At 49.0% G+C, this 18405-nt stretch overlaps 1 long non-coding RNA gene and 1 pseudogene across 4 annotated transcripts; both read left to right on the top strand.

The window, feature by feature from the left end:
• Window positions 1-326: 326 nt before the first annotated feature.
• LOC131998873 (uncharacterized) lies at window positions 327-14747 on the top strand. Of its 4 annotated transcripts, none has more exons than XR_009398905.1 (5): window positions 327-622; window positions 1210-1356; window positions 1459-2713; window positions 2806-2986; window positions 3510-3946. It is a non-coding gene; the product is annotated as an uncharacterized LOC131998873 (long non-coding RNA). The 4 variants fall into 4 exon arrangements; XR_009398906.1 differs by having other exon boundaries at window positions 1456-2713; XR_009398904.1 differs by lacking the exon at window positions 3510-3946 and adding an exon at window positions 14445-14747 and having other exon boundaries at window positions 1210-2713.
• LOC132000379 (U4 spliceosomal RNA) lies at window positions 12701-12780 on the top strand (annotated as a pseudogene).
• Window positions 14748-18405: the final 3658 nt, after the last annotated feature.

Here is an 18405-nt window from a genome sequence, read left to right as displayed (position 1 = left end):
AGGTGTGGTTGAGGCCAGGGAAGGGAGGGGGGCCCGCGAGAGGAACGTGGTGTGGGACCCGGGCGGGGGCTGGGTCGAGACCCGAGGGGGAAGGGCTGGGGGAGCGGCCGCGGTGCAGGCAGGTGAGGAGGGGCGGGGGTGAGGCGTGAGGGCCCCGCAGGCAGGATGGTCTGGGAGAAACTGCGAGGGGGCGGATGGGAATGCGGCCTGAAAGGGCCGGTGACCCTGGGGAAGGTCACAGACCAGGCAGAACTAGTGCGCCTGGGGCCTGGTGTCAGGCGGGGCGGGGGGGCGGGGGGGCGGGGGGGGGGGATAGGCCTGCCTGAGCTTGTCCCGCCATCTCAGATTTCAAGTAGATCCCCTGGGCCTGGGTTGGCCTGTCCCCCTGAGCAGGCCCCCCATGCTCCTGGCGGCCTCAGCCCCCGACCAGATGAGGTGGGCAGGGAGTCCTCCATCTCAGGCCCGCACAGCACCTGCACAGGGGCTCCCAACTGACTGCCGAGTTGCACTGAGCCTGGCAAGGACTGCTAGCAGCTGAGATGCCCGCTCCCTTGGCGCTCTGAGGGGGATGCAGAATCACCAGTGGGCTCCGTAGACTGAGAGCTGGGGGCAGGTGTCCAAGGTGTGCATTCTTTCAGTTACTTGATAACTATGTAGGGATTACCTGCTGTGTCCTAGCTACTACTTTAGGTGCTGGCAATACAGTGCAGAACTGAACAGACAAAATGTCTGCCTTGGTAGAGCTTTCATGTCAGTCAGGGGAATAAATAAAATAAAGTACTAAGTTGGAAAGTAAGATGGTTACTTGAAGAAACAGAGCAAAGTCGAATGAGGAGAATAAAGAGGGGGGTGGAGGGGGGTAAGTGTTCAATGGGATGTTAGCAACAGCCTTATGGAAGTGACATTTGATGAGGACTCAAAGAGGGTGAGAGAGAGCCATGAGGCTATCTCGGGGAGAAGAGCATTCTTGGCAGAGGAAACAGCCATGCAAAGGCCCTGTGGTGAGAGCATAAGACCAAAGAGACCAGAGTGGTTGGAGTGTGGTGAGGGAGGCGAGGTGAAACAGGAGAGCTCAGAGGTAGGAGGAGGAGTTTCAGTTCTTGGCAGGCCTTGTGGGCCATTATAAAGACCTTTATAAAGATCTTTATAAAGACATTACAAAGATCTAGTGAAGTGGGAGGCCCATGCAGGACTTGACCTGTATTTTAGGACTATGACTACGGCTGTTGTGCTGAGAATCCTGCCAGTAGCTCAGGAGAGGGATGGTTGTAGATGCACCAGGGTGATAGCTGGCGCTGGCGTAATGATGTTGGATTCTGGACACGCATTCGAGGATGGAGCTCTGCAACACCAAGGGTGAGGAAGCACTGTCATCATCAGCATCGCCCCTTCCGGGTGCCTCACTCCAGCTTTCCAAGAGTTTCACGCAAGTTCGTCCATGTCTTATCTCCTCAGCAGCTGCGGGAGAACAGACCTTGTGGACAGCGGTTCACCATGAGGAAGCTGAAATGAGATACTGGATGTGAGGAGGGAAGGTTAAGAGATAACTTTTGCCATGACCAGCACAACCTTCAGGCACCCCCAACCTCAAAGTTTGACCCGAAGGGTCCAGATGCCGGGGACAGCGCAGGAAGGGGTTATATTAAAGTTTTAGCAGGGACCCTTTTGTACCTGGTCCACCAAGAGGGAAGAGGAGGAAGGGGAAAAGGAATCTCCACAGTAACTGTTTCCCTTCCCTCTCAAAAGCCTCATATTCTCCTGTCAGCTCTCACATGGAGATCTGTCTTTCTAGATGTTTGCCTGAAATGTTCTCTCCCCTCTGATCCAAGAGGGACATTTCTGTGCATTCTTGGAGACTGAGGCCCAGGAGCCTAGTTCCACGGCTGACAGATCCTGTGGGACCCCCCAGAAGTGCTATCTCCCTCTGTGCTAGGGCTCTGTAGTGACAAGTGTCACTCAGCCTCAGCCGCCACGCTGTGATGTGACTGCTGCTGTTTCTTCCAAGCCCCCACCAGCTGATAGGTTCCAAGACAAGGCCTCTGTCTTCATGAGGGCAGAATGGAGCCTGAACCCTGTCTCAGCAGGTGCTGCCTGGCCAGTGGCATTTAACCTCTCCGTCCCTCACCTGCTCACAGCTCTTCAGGTAGAACACCTACCCCCACAGAGGTGGTTGAGAAGTCAGTGAGGAAATACAAGCAAAGCACTTGAAATTTACTACACCATAAGAATACAAAAAACATGAGCTCTCATTCTGCGTCTCTGTCCCCCTTGCGCCCACAACATAGCAGCTTGAGTGAAAGAGTGAATGAATGAAGTAGGAGATCTCCAAGGTCTGGAATCAGCCTGCAAACGTTTTCCTTTAGGACTTCACAGAACAATTAGAATCTGTAATGATGTCTGAGACGTTCATCTTCACGGCAGGCCACCCTGGGAATAGCAGACCCCAGCAGAGTACTCAAGGCCATTTGCTTGAGTCCTGAGGTCACTGGGGCAGAGGTTTCAGGAGGAGAAGCTACCAAATATTGTCAGCCTGACCTGCCCAGAGAAAGAACCACTCAGAGCCCTGGATGGGCCCCGCGGTCCCTGGACTCAGTCTCACCTCTGTACCGTTTTGGTCCTCACCCACAGCCTGGGCGGCTCTGACAGCTTCTGTGACCGCCCTGGAGGCATTCAAGAGATGGCATGTGGAGAAGTTGCCCAGACTGTTTTCCAGGTAAGTTTACCTGCAGGTGGCCTTCAGGGAAATTCAGGAGTAGGAAGTCATTGGTGCTAATAATAGTAATTAAGCCAACACCTTTTTTCCAGACACTGGTATTACAGGTTTGACAAGGATGTGAAAAATCACAGCCTGGAGGTCAAACGCAGCCCTGAGGCCTGCCGATGCCCAGAAGTGGAAGATGGCTCAGAGAGTATAACTCGTGCTAATCCCTAGAGCAAATCTGGTTTACCAGGAGCCGTGGGGACAGGCTAAAGGCTCAGAGCAAAGGTCAGTGCAAATGGGGGTGCCTCTGGGGCCTGGAAACCTCCCAGTCCCCTTCCCCCTGAAAGCCTGGGTCTCCTTTGCAACTAGAATAGGAGATGAGGGAGTAGCGAGGGAGGAAATACAAGCAAAGCACTTGAGGTCTGGGCTGGGGTGGGTTGGGGGAAGCTCTAGTGGCTTCCCTCAGCTTCTCTTCCAGGAGGAGAAGGCAAGAAGAGGGACAAGGGCCCGTGCCCGGGACCTCCCTCATCCAGGAGGGCTCTTCTCAAGAGACCCATGTGTTCCTCCCCCCTTCCTCATGTCTCTGTCCCAAGGTCACCTCCTCAGGGAGGCCTTCCCCCAACCACCTTATCTAAACCCACTCCCTGCCATTCCCTTCACTCCCTGTCCTTCTGTTCTGTTGTGGGTTTTGCCTTCTTTCTTGATTTCTAGGTATTAATTCAGTGTTTATTGTCACTCTCCCATCACTCAAATGTAGGCTCCATGAGGGCAGAGGGTTTTGTGGGATTTTGTCGTTGGTGCTTCACAGATATTTGCTGAGAGGACGAATGAGTAGAAGGAAGGAAGTGGGGCTGCGCTGGATGGGTGAACTCGAGGCCTGGACATCCCAGGAGACAGGCCCGCAGAAGTGGGAATCCTCTTGCTAAAGCCAGTGGTTCAGACTGAAGGGGCCGATGGGAATCCAGAAGGGGCAAAGGACCAAGGCCTCAGCATGCTGACAGAACGTCTCTTCTAACCTTCGACCTGAGCATGCTGGGTGGAAGTCCTGTGGTCTGGTGGCCTGCACCCCAGGAGGTGCAAGCCATGAGCAGCCACCGTAGGGCAGGGGCAGGCAGCCCTGCAGCCATGCCTGGAGGAACCTGGGAGGCACGCCAGAGCCTGTGGGCTTGGGGCTTGAGTAATAACCGCTGCCGCGCCTTGGGATGGTTTGTAATTATGAAATATTTAATACATACAAAACATATAATCAGGGGGCACCTATGTAATAAAATAGTAAAAAGAATACCAGGACTCCGCCTATCAATCCCAAAGTTAACCACCATTTGGTCTTTGTGCTTATTATGCCCTCACTTTGTTTCTGGAGCAGCCTTCTGCTGCCCCTGGGCTGTGAGTCCTCTACGGAGCCCAGCGTGCGATGTTGTTTGGTTTCATGCTCTGTAAAGATGCTGTCCTGTTTCGTAACTTGCTCTTTTGCTCTCGGTGTTCTTGGATTTCTCCTTGTTGCGGCCTTTGTTGAAGGCTGTGGTTCCTTCCTTGTCTCTGGTGTGCAGTGCTCTGGGGTGTGCTGGCAACATCCTTGTCGGTCCCCATCAGTGTATCATCCCTCCGGCACCCACACTATGATGAACAAGGCCGCATCCGTGCTGTTGGGATGAGCAGGGTTTCCAAGGATGACTCAAGATGGCTCTGGGCCCCTCCCCCTTGAAGTGTCCTAAGGGCCTCTTAAGTTTCTTCCCAAAGGCCACCTGCTGCTGCCTGGAGTCATGGCTTCTGCTATAGGGACAGATGAGCGGGAATCTCGCAGCCCCACTGCGAACACAGAAGCCGGTGTGTCTAGTTTTCCATCTGTTGCCATCTGACAGGGCTAGCCAGATCGCCAGGGACAGGAAGCTGGCTGGTGGCTCAAGGAGGGCCTAGGCCTGGCATGACCTGTGTGTGGAAACCATGTGCCTAGGCTTCCCTTCAGCTTTGGCAAGTCCAGAAGCACGTGGGTACCCCAGGTGTTTGCTCCATTTGGTAAGTGAAGCTCACCAAAGACCAACGTGTACCCGCCCCCCATGACAACTTTTATCTATGATGGCGGCCATTCCTACCCTGTGCCCAGTGTCAGAAAGCATGCAAGCTGAAACTGTTGTTAAGAGATTGCTTGGTGAGCTTGGATTTGGAATCAGAGAAGGGGAAGTTTTTAAAAGGTCAGCCTTCAGGCTCTGGAAAAGAGCTGAGAACTGTCTTGGTTCCATTCTTGAGCCTACCTCTCCAAGGCTGAGAATATCCACATGTCTCAGGTCTGTGTCTCCTGCACAGGGTGAGGCTGGACCAGTTCTGTGAATTTTCACCACCCGTCTCCATACATGATGACCTTGCATAGGCTTTGGACACCATAATAACAACCAGTTGGTTTGCATTTAAGGCTGTATGATAGGAATCCCTTATCCTCATGAATGTTTTTTCATACTCTGAGTTCCTGGTACCTAGTATACAACCTGTTCTACCTTATTCCAGAAAGGCAAAGAATGGGCTGATGATAAACACCCACCTATATGTCTGAATGGACAGCAATGTAAAGATCAGAAACTACATGGATATAGGCGGAGAACACTGTACCTGTCACCTAGTCAAGAGTGTAACTAGAATGATTTTTATGCTTCCTGGCAGACCCTGCACAGAGGAAAACACATGGGCTGGTTTGATTTGAAAAATGGTTGATTCACACATCTGGAGTTTGAAAGGGCAATCAGGAACCCGGTGAGCACAAAGGATTTGGTTGTTCCTACAGAGTTGTATTAGCAAACAGTTGTGACATTTTCATTTCAAACACATTACTAGTAAAAAGAAGCTAATTCTCATTCTGTGTGAAAGAGCCTCAAAAACACAGAATCTGCTTTTGTTACGAATTGCGAGTGATCTCTCCCTGGACAATGCCACTACTACCAGGCAAAGTTTCCACAGTTTAATTCAACAAGCATTGATTAAGCATCTGTTGTATGCCAGTGTTAGGTTCTGCAGATACAAAGTTTATAAAATGTGATGCCACCCCTCAAGGAACTTACACTCCAGTTGGGCAAAGGGACAAAGAGGTCAAGGATAGCTTTGTAGTTGGGACTCGCAGGATTGCCTGGGACTGGGGAAGCCCTTGGCCTGCTGTGGGGCTTCAGGACAGGCAGTCTTCCTGGAGGGGGTAACACCTGAGCCAAGCCTTGAAAATGATTTCTGGTCTGGTCTGCTTGCCAAAGTGGTGAATGTGTGACGCCGGAGCTGGAGTTAGAAGCCCCAGATCAGATTTTCATCTCTTTAATTAACCTGCTGTGTGACCTTGTAAAAGTCCTATTCCCTCTCTGAACGTCAGCTAATTCCCAGGTTAAACGTGGGAGAGACGATCACTAGCATTCCGCAGTATGATTGGACTTGAGAAATTCATTCACTGGGAAGGAAGACAAAGCTCGGTAGAATACACGATTAAATTAAGTGGGAAGTAAGTGTGATGTGTCAGGTGCTTAGAAAGGATGCGAGCACCAGCCAAACCCCAGTAACATCAGTGAAAAGTCAGCGCAGAAAACCTGTTCTTGGCAGGTTAAAAGAACACTCAAGTCTTTCTCAGGAAGCAGTTTTCTTCTGGTGAATCTGTTGGAAGGAAGCCTGCAAAGCTTGCAGACCTGGTTAGGAACCCTAGGGGCCTTCACTCTAGCGGGCGGGGCCCACGCAGAAATCCGGAGCTCTAATGAAAGGGGCGGGCCTGGGACGGCGGCGGCAGCCAGTGAGAGAGCCTCCCGATGAGGTCATGGAATTCCTCGGCGCTTCATTGGCGGAACCCCCTCCGCTCCCCCCCAGCGAGGCTTCGGCGCCGACCTCCCAGCAGGCGGTGGGCCTCTAGCGGGACCCCGGGAGCCAGGGCTCGGAGGGCGTGTCCCCAAACTTTCTCCGGGTATTTACAGACGCTGAGCAGTGAGCGAGCCCTGCCATGAGTGGGACCCGGTCTCCTGCGGGGAGAACTGAAAATGCCCAGAATAAAAGGGCTCTTAAAAAAATAAAAATAAGAAATAAAATAAAAGGGCTCTTACCCATCCAGAAGCTGGATTCTGACAAAGCCATTTTCTCCAAAGTGGAGGGCTTGTTTTGTTTCAATCCAAACACACTGGTTGATTAACCATTTTAACCATTTAAAGACACTGAGCCAACTTGTAGTGGCTGGACACCTTTCTGGCGTTCTGAAACACTTTAAAACCATGATTCTCCAAACCCTGGTGTCCAGAGGAATCCAGAACATTGGTTGCCCATGCCTACCCTGACTCCAGTCCTGCCGGCTCCAAAACCTGCAGGTTGAAGAAATTGGCAGGGCCAGGGAGCTGTACCCCGCTTTGGTAACCAAAGCATTTAGAGCATCATCAGAACTTGTTAGAAATGCACTCTAGCAGATAGCTCTGGTGCTCACTTAGGTGTGAGAACGGATTTAAATCAACTCCCCTCAAACGGTGAGACTGCTTCAGAACAGTGTGGATTCTTCACTCTCAGAATCCTATGGCTGGAGAGGGCCCCCTAGTCCAGTCCCATCTTGGGGAGGTAATTTTGGAGTGCTTGCCCGTTCTCACCATTGAACTCCTGGTGTCCAGCTGGGCTCCAGGCATCTGCCATGGTTGGGCTACAGGTAACTGGACCAGCCATGCCCATGTGACCAGCACTTTCCTCGAGATTGAGACAGTCCCTATGAGTGAATCACCTAAGGGTGAACTTGGTACCCAAAGGCAGTCCTATTCTGCTGTGTGGCCGGGACAGCAGAGGAAACCAGTATGTAGAAGGGAGAAAGACACATAAGGAGTGGAGATGGAAAAAGAATCGGTACCAAGATGCCCTCCAGGCCCCTGCCTCCCTCTCCAACTTCATGCAGACCTCCTGCTCTGGCTGATGGAACTCGGGGCACACTGGGCACAAGCAAGCATAAGCTGTTCCCATCTGAGGTTTTGCACATGTCACTCCCTCCATCTGGAATTCTTAACCTTTATCTTTCCCAAGCTCCTTCATTCCCGACAATGAGGAAAGTTCTTAAATGTCGCCTCCTTGGGGCGCCTGGGTGGCTCAGTGGGTTAAAGCCTCTGCCTTCGGCTCAGGTCGTGATCCCAGGGTCCTGGCTGGGATTGAGCCCCACATCAGGCTCTCTGCTTGGCAAGGAGCCTGCTTCCTCCTCTCTCTCTCGGGCCTGCCTCTCTGCCTGCTTGTGATCTTTGTCAAATAAATACATAAAATCTTTTTTTAAAAAAATGTCACTTCCTCTGGGAGTGACGCTTTAAAAGAACCCCTCCCACAGCTGCACTCCATCATGTTAGCCTCCTTTCGTGTGTTTATTGCATGTGCTATCTTGTGTGCCATCACAGGTATTCATGTGCTCACTAGCTCACCATAAGTTCCTTGAGAGCAGAGATCCTGGGGTTTGTTCATCACTGGATCCCAGGGCCTTGAAATGGCCCGGCACCTAGCATGGTAGCTCAGTAAATGGTAGTTGAAGAAAAGATCACTTTCCCAACCTTCCTGAGGTCCAGCAGCTTCCAGTCCTCAGGTTGCAAAAGACCCCCAGACCCCTTCCCCAGTCTTGATCTCAACACACCCCTCTATATGGATTCCTGATGTTTGTCACACAAGCATCCCAGAGGGGTTCACCTTTGTTTTGCAAGCAAGAAAACTGAGGCCCAAGTGACTTGCGCAGGGGATTATGTGGCCAGTTAATGGGACAAGGGGGACAGGAGAACTAAGCTTTCAGGCCACTGCTGGCCTTCTCATGATCTGGGGTTGCTCCCCACAGCAGAACAGTCAACTCAACCTCAGCCCTTTTTGTCTCCTTGTATAAACTTTTAATAAATCAGTTTCATTTTCAAAACGCTGCCCAGAATAGTGTGTGGTCCGCAGAAAGATGCTGTCAGTACTGTCCGCTGTAGGAAGTTATTTTCTGATGAACTCTAGGGGGTTGGGTGGTTTGAACATCTCTGTTGCTTCAGGAGCATGACAGAGGTCACACTGGTCCCCACTCCACCCAGGTTGCCCTTTTTAGGATGTAAAAGGATATGATCCAAGGTGCCACTTCTGAATATTTATCCAAAGAAAACAAAACACTAATTTGAAAAGATATCTGTACCCCCATGTTCAGTACAGAATTATTTACAGGAACCAAGAAATGGAATCGACCTAAGTGTCCACAGAGAGGTGAGTAGATGAAGACATGGTGTATAAAATAGAAGATCATTCAGCCATTAAAAAGGAATGAAATCTTGCCATATGCCCCAACATAGATGGACCTTGATGGCGTTGTGCTAAGTGAAATAAGTCAGAGAACGACAAGTCCTGTATGATTGCCACTTATATGTGGAATCTGAAATAAAAACAAGCTCATAGATATGGAGAACAGATGGGTGGTTGTCAGAGGCTAGGGGTAGAGGGATGAGCAAAATAGATGAAGGGTCAAAAGGCACAAATAAACGCATGGGGATGTAATGTACAGCATGGTGACTATAATTAATAATACTGTATTGAATATTTGAAATTTGTCAAGAGAGTAAATCTTAAAGGTTCTCATCATAAGAAAAAATGTGCAGCTATGTGCAGTGATGGAGGTTAGACTTACTGTGCTCACTTTACAACATGTACAAACTATATGATGTGATATGTCAATTATACCTTAATTGAAAAAAGAAATGTAAAAGGACGTCTTATTAGAGATGTCTGTATATTTCAGCCTCTAGGTTACTGCGGTCCAGGGAAGCAGAGCCTTCGGCCCAGAGGAAGTAGCTGTGACTGCTGGGTGCAGAACATCGTTCTAGGGAGCTCTCCCAAGTAATGGGACCCTTGCACTTGGCCTGGGACCTCAATACACATGTGTTGCATAGCCGCCTCAGTCATGGCGGCATGAGTGACTGTTGTCAAATTCAAGCGATCATGCTTAGGAAGGCAGGGAGCAGGAGAGTGGGGGTTGGATGCCCTTACTCTGGGTACTTATCCAAAGATAAATGGTCATCTGTCATGCCTTGTGATCTTTATCTCCTTCCTGTATTGGAGAGATCACCCACATGATGAGACCACCCCCTCCTCCCACCCGAGAAGCTGAGAATGTCAGGTACTCACTGCCAGGCTCCCTTGTGGCCACAGTGAGGGTGGGTGACCTCAGCTCTGATGGGCGGACACCTCTAGAGCCTGGGGTCAGTTTCATCTCCATCTGGTGGACATTGTTGTGGCAACAGTGGGGTAATTGGCCCAGGCACACCCATGCGTCCATGCCCAGCCGAGGCGTCCATGCTCCTTCCTCTCCAAACCAGTCCTGAGGAGGATTTCCGACCTCTGTAGAGGGCTGCCCAGCAACTTCCATCCTGGTCACCGTCCTCCCAGAGATTGTGAGCCATCTGAGATTAATTCCGTTAATGCCTAAGCTACCCAGAACTGGTTTCTGTGGAGGACTGAGGGAGGAGGGTTCCAGAAGGAAGACCAGGTGCCAGCGGGGAAGAATAGGGTACCGGTGCTCCGGTAGAGGAAGTGGCATTTCAGCAGTGGGGTACAGCAGCCCTGTTGTCCTTGAGACCAAGTCCCAGGTAGTGCGGAGGGAAGTAAGTCACCAGGGGGGCAGGAAGGTCCTCTGGCTCCTCACTCAGGTTACAGAGTTCCGTGGGCTGGCGGGTTTTCCTGAAAGTTGGGTTTCTTTTCCTTTGCTGCTTTCTGAGCCGTTCACTTGAGAAGGTAGTTGATGGGGCCACCTCATCCTCATCACGGACGGCTGCTCAGGTTTGACAAGCCTCAGTGTGCGCCCTCACCTGGAGCCCAGAAAGCCAAGCCTTCACCCAAGGTCCTGTGTACACTTGGGGTGTACTTTCTCTTTACAGGGAAAAGAATATCTTAAAACACTTCTCCCTGCCCCCACCTCAGCTCGAAATCTTCTGCCTTTGATGGGAACAACTAATCGCAGTGGGTTGGGCCCTTGCAACTCTGTGCGCATTAGAATGGGCCCCTGGGTCTAAGCGGGGGCGGGGCAGGAAGGGTTTGGGGGCTCCACTCCCGAGCTGCTGAAGTGTCCTTCTAGTGGGGCTTCAGCCTACGTGGGGAGGAGCTGATGTCACTTCCTTAGATTTTGTGCTTTTATCTTAACAGGCACACACAGTCCCTCTCCTGTTAGAGGCATTTGGGCGTGTATTCGCTCCTGTGGAGAGCCTGTGAGTGTCAGAAAGGCCAGGACTGGGTCTTGGTCCCCTCAACAACCCCACTGTCATCTGGCATCTGGTTGGCATGCAGAGTTTCTGAATGAAGGAACATTCATTAAATGGAATGGTCATGCAAGAAGCCACCTACCCCCATGACATCTGTGTAGTGTGTAAGAATGTGTCACTTAAAACAAGTTTTAGATGTAAATCAGCATATGGTCTCAATTTAAAGTATATAATTTAATAGTTATCAATATATTGACGGAGTTGTGCCACCATCACCAAAATCAATTTAGAACATTCTATCATCCCCCGAAAGGAATTTGGGACCCCTTAGCTGTCACTCTTAAATCCTCTCTCCCAACTCTTGGCAAACACTAATTGATTTTCTGTCTTTATGGATTTGCCTATTCTGGCCGTTTCATATAGAGGCAATCATACAATATATGTTTTTTTTTTTTAAAGTGGCTTCTTTGGGCGCCTGGGTGGCTCAGTGGGTTAAGCTGCTGCCTTCGGCTCAGGTCATGATCTCAGGGTCCTGGGATCCAGTCCTGCATCGGGCTCTCTGCTCAGCAGGGAGCCTGCTTCCCTCTCTCTCTCTCTCTGCCAGCCTCTCCGACTACTTGTGATTTCTCTCTGTCAAATAAATAAATAAATAAATCTTAAAAAAAAAAACCTTAAAAAAAAAAAGTGGCTTCTTTGACTTAGTATTTTCAAGATTTCTCTGCTCTGTACATGTATCAGCCTTTCATTCAATTTTATGGTCAAATAGTGTTCCATTGTGTGGATTCCACAGTTTTTTCATCTATTCATCAGTTGTGGACACTGGGTTGTTTCTATTTTTTTAACATTGTGAATGATGCTGCTGTGTACACTTATGTGTAGAGTCTGGTGTAGACACACATTTTCATTTTGCTTAGGTATACACCCAGGAAAGGAAATGTCAGGTCATATATTAACTCTGTATTTAACCTTTTGAGGAATTATCAAACTGTTTTCCAAAACAGCTGCACCATTTTACATTCTCACCAACAATGTGTAAGGGTTCCAATTTCTCTACATTCTTGCCAGCACTTGTTATTATCTGTCTTTTTGATTCTAGCCATCCTAGTGGATGTGAGATGTATCTCATTGTGGTTTTGATTTACATTTCCTTGATGAATAATGTTGTTGACCAACTTTTTGTATGCTTATTGGCTCTTTGTCTTCTATGGAAAATTTAAATCCCTTGCCTATTTTTAGTTTTTAAAAATTTTAATTGAAGTAGAGTTGACATATAACATTATATTTGTTTCAGGTGTATGATATAGTGATTTGACAATTGCTTACATTAGAAGATGTTCACTCTAAGTACAGTTACCATCTGTGATCACATAAAGTTATTACAGTGTTATTGACTATATTCCTTATGCTGCACTTTTCTACCCTGTCACTTCCTTGTTTTATAACTGAAGTTTTGAACTTTTTTTTTAAAAGATTTTATTTATTTATTTGACAGAGATCACAAGTAGGCAGAGAAGCAGGCAGAGAGAGAGGAGGAAGCAGGCTCCCTGCTGAGCAGAGAGCCCGACGCGGGGCTAGATCCCAGACTCTGGGATCATGACCTGAGCCAAAGGCAGAGGCTTAGCCCACTGAGCCACCCAAGTGCCCCAAGTTTTGAACTTTTTAATCCCCTTCACAAATTTCTTCTATCTCCCCACCCCCATCCCTCTGGGAACCACTAGTTGTTTTCCATATTTATGAGTCTGTTTGTTCATTTGTTTTGTTTTTTAGATTCTACATTTGAGTAAAATCATATGGTATTTTTCTTTCTCTGATTTATTTCACACACAGCTTTGCGCAGTGGCAGTATGGTAGCCAATGAGGTTTATCCGAGGTGCGATTATTGCTAATTGATTTATTTCACATAGCATGACACCCTTTAGGTCCATCCATATTGTCACAAATGGCAAGGTCTCATTCTTTTTTTTTTTATGGCCGAGTAATAGTCCATCATGTATATACACCACATCTTCTAAACCATTCATTTATCAATGGACAGGGGTTATTTCTATACCTTGGTTATTGTAAATAATGCTGCAGTAAACATAGAGGTGCATGTATCTTTTTGAATTAGTGTTTTCATTTTCTTTGGGTAAATATACCCAGTAGTGGAATTATTGGATCCTGTGGTAGTTCTGTTTTTAGCTTTTTGAGGAGCTGCCATATTGTTTTCCATAGAGGCTGCACCATTTCCTGGCCAACACTTGTTAGAGCTTGTCTTTTTTATTTTAGCCATTCCGACAAGTGTGAATGATTATCTTATTGTGATTTTTACTTGCATTTCCCTGATGATGAGTGATATTGAGCATCTTTTCATATGTCTGTTGGCCGTCTGGATGTCTGATTTGGAAAATGTCTATTCAGGTCCTCTGCCCATTTTCAATCCTTTGTCCATTTAAAAATTAGATAATTTGTCTTTTTATTATTGGGTAATGACAGTTTTTTGTATATTCTAAATATAAATCTCATCAGATATATGATTTGCAAATATTTCTCCCATCCTGTGGGTTGTTTTTTCACTCTCTGGTTAGTGTCCTTTGAAGTACAAATGTTTTTAATTTTGATGAAATCCAATTTATCAATTTTTTCTTTTGTCACCTGTGCTTTTGATACTGTTTTTAAGACACTGATACCTAACCTAAGGTCATGAAGATTTGCATCTATGTTTTCTTCCAAAATTTTATAATTTTAGTTCTTATGATTAGGCCTACGATCCATTTTTGAATTAACTTATGTATATGGTATGAGGTAGGGGGTTCAAATTCATTGATATCCACATGCAAAAGGATGAATTTCCAGTTGTCCCTGTAAGGACCTATTTAACCAGAGGCTTCCATTAAGGTTAAACAACAAGGTTGTTAAACTGTCCTGCTTAAACTGTCCCTGCTCCCCTTCCCCCAGGGGACTGACTAAAAAAAAAAATGAGTCCTGGAAACCAGCCCCAGGTAACAAAGCCCAGATACAAGGGTGGGTCAGGCCAGGTGGAGACATCTCATCAGTGGGGGGGTTGCATACTATCTCCAAGGAGTATGGGCCCCGCCCTTTGGGAGCCTTTGGGCGCCAATTCTAACCAAGGTGTGACAGACTAGGTCAAATGTCTACTATAGGGTAAATTGTAATTCAGTTGATCACCTAGCATACTAGGTGCATCACTGTGCAACTTCCTCTGTGTGTTACAATCTCATTGGCCACCTGTGCGTGGCCAGGCCCAACCGCATGGCCTTCGCCCTTAAAAGCTAGTCTGTGAAACAGAGAAGGGTCGCCCTCTCTGTAAGAGGTGTGGCCCTGGCTAGTCAGTTTGATTCTTGATGCTTGGCGCGAAATAAAGCTTTGCTTGACCTTTGCTTTATGTCAGTCTCGCTCCTTTAATCACGGACCCATTTTGGGGGGCCATAACAGTCCCAGCACCCTTTTTATTGAAAAGACAATTCTTCCCCCATTGAATGGTATTGGCACTCTTATAAAAAAAATCAGTTGACCATAAATTGACCATACAATGTTTATTTCTAAACTCTGATGTGTTTATTCCATAGAAAATAGAAAAGCTGCCTGTTGCACGTGGACCATGAGAATCAGACCAGCTTGCTCCTGTGATGGCAGGCCCCTTTCTTGGAGAAATCACAATGGCTAAGTCATCACATCTCTGAAAGGAAGGTGCACTGGTTATTGGGAGAACATAGGCAACCTGTGTCTGAGGTGAGGAGCCAAGTCAAGGAGCCCTGTCATCAGTGGACTGACGAAATCAACAAGACTTTGCTGTAATTGGTATTCCTTTCTTTCTCAAGGATGGAAATGAATATTTGGCATCTAATGAGCCTTCTTTCAGACTTTAAGAATAAAACCTCATTGTTGGATGCAATGTCTTGAGAGTAAAAGACAAAATCATTCTAGTATTCTGCAATACCACAGAGAAACGTCCAGCCCAGGGGAGATGGGGCGCAAGTGGGGTTTCCAGCGGCCTCAGAGAGAAAACGCCAGTTTGATATGTTTAATCCTTACCACTTTACCTTAGAGTGCAAAGATGTTTTGAACTGCCAGAAAGTATGTTAAAAAGATCCGCATTTCATTTCTTTTCTCTTTGATTTGACTGAACTCATTCCCATCAGTAGTTTCTGATGGCTACTAAGTGATCAGGCCGGTGTCGAATCCCCTCTCCCCACCCCTTGGAGGGAAATAGAAGTGCAGGAAAATGTCCCTGTCCTTGACTTTGGGCTCTACTGGGGAGACAGATGGATTGTGAAAAAGTCTGGATGAAAACCACGAGACAGAGTAAACATGGGGTGAGGCTGGATCTATCAATGTTGTTTCCACCCTGAGTCCAAACTCTGTCTTCTGGTTATGCTCCCACTGGCTTTTGAGGAATGACCTCAAACTAACAGGTATCCAGTCAGAGAAGATGCCCGGCCCTCCTCTAGCTAGGGCAGATAAAACCCCCCCTCCTGGGTGGTTTAATCTTGCCTGGAGTGGCACAAGGATGAAGGGAAAAAGAAAGACAGACAGACACAGACAGACACACACACACACACAGTCACATGTTGGGCACCCTCCACATTAGCTCAGACTCTGCTCAGCACTGAGGCCCAGATGAAGCAACCATTAGCATTTGTTCTCGGGCCCCCAAGGGCCAGACCAGGTCCCAGCCTCTGCCAAGCCCGGCTCTTTGATCCTTGGCTCCAAGGGGCTCTCCCATTTCCTGTCATCCCTTCCGTTTTTGCTTAAGTTATTCAGGGGTAGTTCTTGTTGCTTTCACACAAAGAACCCAAGTGGGATGCTGGGAAATTATTTCTACATCCCTCAGGGGTTGGGAAAGATTAGAGAACATTCCCAGGCCCCAGGAAGACTGACAGAACTATCCAGAGCCCAGACCCAGCCTGAAAATGGCTGGTCCTGGAGGCTGCAAGCTCTGAGAATAGAAGGAAGACTACCTGGACTATGGGCAGCACAGAGAGCCTCCTGTGTCGGTCAGATGAACAGAGAGATTTTAACATCTCATCCCTGCTCTTCTCTCTCCCCCCTGCACGCTTAGCATAGGACATCCCACATAGTGGGACCTGTGGATGGGTTCCGTTCCAGGGGCGACTGTTCTGCCAGGCCCGTGGCCCTGAGGCCCCAGGGCCCGCCTGAGGGAGCGCACACAGCTTCTCAGACTGAACTTTGTACCATCTGCTCAGTCACCCTGGGAATCATCTGTGTTAAAATTTGATTTTACCTTTTTTAAAGATTTATTTATTTATTTACGAGAGAGAGAAAGAGCAAGCAAGTATACACAAGCAAGTGGGCCAGAGGCAGAGGGAGAGAGAGTTTCAAGGCAACTCCACGGTGAGGACAGAGCCCCACGTGGGGCTTGATCCCACGACCCTGAGTTCATGACCTGAGCCAAAACCAAGAGTCCGACGCTCAACCAACGGAGCCATCCAGGCGCCCCTGGGGTGAAAATTTTAGTCTTTGGGTGGTCTCTCCCAATAATCCAACATTCTCGGGGTGGACTGTCTTCCTTACCAGTGGCTGAGGGAAATATTTTCTAACTGGTGGGAGCCTCGGTCACTGGTAGCGGCCTCTCTCCTTGTGTCTATTGCTCCTTGCTGGTGGCACGAGGCCTACATTGTCTTGGAAAAAATCCTTCCGAACTACTTCTGACGTGCAGAAGCGCATAAGGAGCACGACAGCGATCACCTGTGTGCTGGCAGTAAAGGCCACAAATAAAATATCAGATGTCGCCACACCAGCCCCAGCCTGAGCAAGCGCCTGCCCCGAAGGGCTACAGGCTCCGAAGCAGAACTTGGTCTGGAACCTGCTCCAAAGTGTGGGACTCAAGGTAGGCCACAAGGAACCGGAGCTTCCACTTCGGATCTGGGAAGTCAGGGGGCATCGCTGTGGATCTAGAAGATGAGTGCCCCTGTCGTGAGGGTTTTCTGCCTCCAGAGTGGGTGAGGTGAAATTTTGACTCCAGGGCTCCGTGGCCCCTTCTCATCCTAGTAACAACCCCAGTGTTGGTGTGGTTCTGGGCTTGAGCCCAGACCACCATGCCCAGACCTTCCAAAGAAGCTGGCTTGCCCCCGAGAAGTCTCCCCACCTTGAGCTGAGGCTGTCTCCCTGGCCTTAAACCCACCCCCAATATTTGTAAACTTTTGTAACAGTCTGAAAGTATCAAGACACTTCAGATAGACTTGACAGTCCCAAGAAATACCCCCAGAAAATGTTCCAGCTCCTGAGACAGAAGGACGACAATAATGTTACCCCTGTTTTGTAGGTGAGGAACTGAGGCCCAGAGAGCGGTTGGCCCTCGGGGGTGGGCAGAACTCGGGCGGTGCCCAGCGGTGGTGTCAGGGTCTCAGGCAGAGGTCTTCCCTGGCTTCCCACCGTGGTCTGCTTCTGGGTTTTGCTTGCCTGGTCTGTCCACTCTTTGGGATAGACCAGGTACTTGTGCTCAAGCTGCAGTGTTCAGTGGACGCAGCCAGGGTGGCCTTCATCTGGGTTTCCTGGGAGTTCCACGTTGACACCAGCCCCGACCTCGCACTCGCCCAGGGGCAGAGTGTGGGAAGTCCTGCCTGGCAGTGTTGCTTGCCAGGGAAATACATTATTATTACACAAAAATGAGATTCTTGACTTGGTCTTGTGACTCAGCGTCCCATGCAGCTGAACCCCCGCATAGTGAACACGCAGACAGGGCCCTTATGGGGTTCCTGGAGCCATTCGTGGTCCCAGGCCAACCCTTTACCCCACAGCCCTCTGGGGCAGCTTAGTCCGTGGTCTCTGCTTTCACCTGGTGTTACCCTGAGATTATTTCTTCTTTGTCTTATAAATAGCCGAATGCGTGCCCGGACTGGCTGTTCATCCAGGGTGCCGGCGTGGACACTGGGGAACCCTGTCCACCCCAGCTCGAGCCCAGAGCCACACACAGCACCCCTGCCCCGAGGTACAGAAACACAGGCTGTGAGGTATGAGGCTGCACTTCTGGGTCTCTGGCTGGTTCCCAGAATTGATCAGAGTGAGACACACGAAGGACAGTGTCGTCGCACAGCCATCCCGCTGACATCGTTCCTCCCACAACACTTCCTCGTGGCCTCGGGCCTCAAAGGCTGTAGAAGCCCCCTCTGCCCCCTGGGACCCCTCAGTGGTGAAAGTGAACTTCTCCTGTTTCATCAGGAGGTCTGAGACCCAGAGAGAGGGAGGTGACCTCCCGAAGCAGGAGGTGGGCTCATCAGTGCCAAGAAATACCAAAAAACTCAGTGCAAAAAGAGCCAGGTGGCAAAGTCATGAACAACTGACAAGCAGACTTTCTTTTTCTTTTTTTCTGTTTGAAAGATTTTATTTATTTATTTGACAGAGAGAGAGATCACAAGTAGGCACAGAGACAGGCAGAGGAGGGGTGGGGGAGCAGGCTCCCTGCTGAGCAGAGATCCTGATGTGGGGCTTGATCCCAGGACCCTGAGATCATGACCTGAGCCGAAGGCAGAGGTTTAATCCACTGAGCCACCCAGGCAGCCTGACAAG

The sequence above is a fragment of the Mustela nigripes genome, chromosome 13 (genome assembly GCF_022355385.1).
Source record: "Mustela nigripes isolate SB6536 chromosome 13, MUSNIG.SB6536, whole genome shotgun sequence".
In the NCBI taxonomy this organism is placed as follows: domain Eukaryota; kingdom Metazoa; phylum Chordata; class Mammalia; order Carnivora; family Mustelidae; genus Mustela; species Mustela nigripes.
This window is presented reverse-complemented; position numbering and strand designations above follow the sequence as displayed.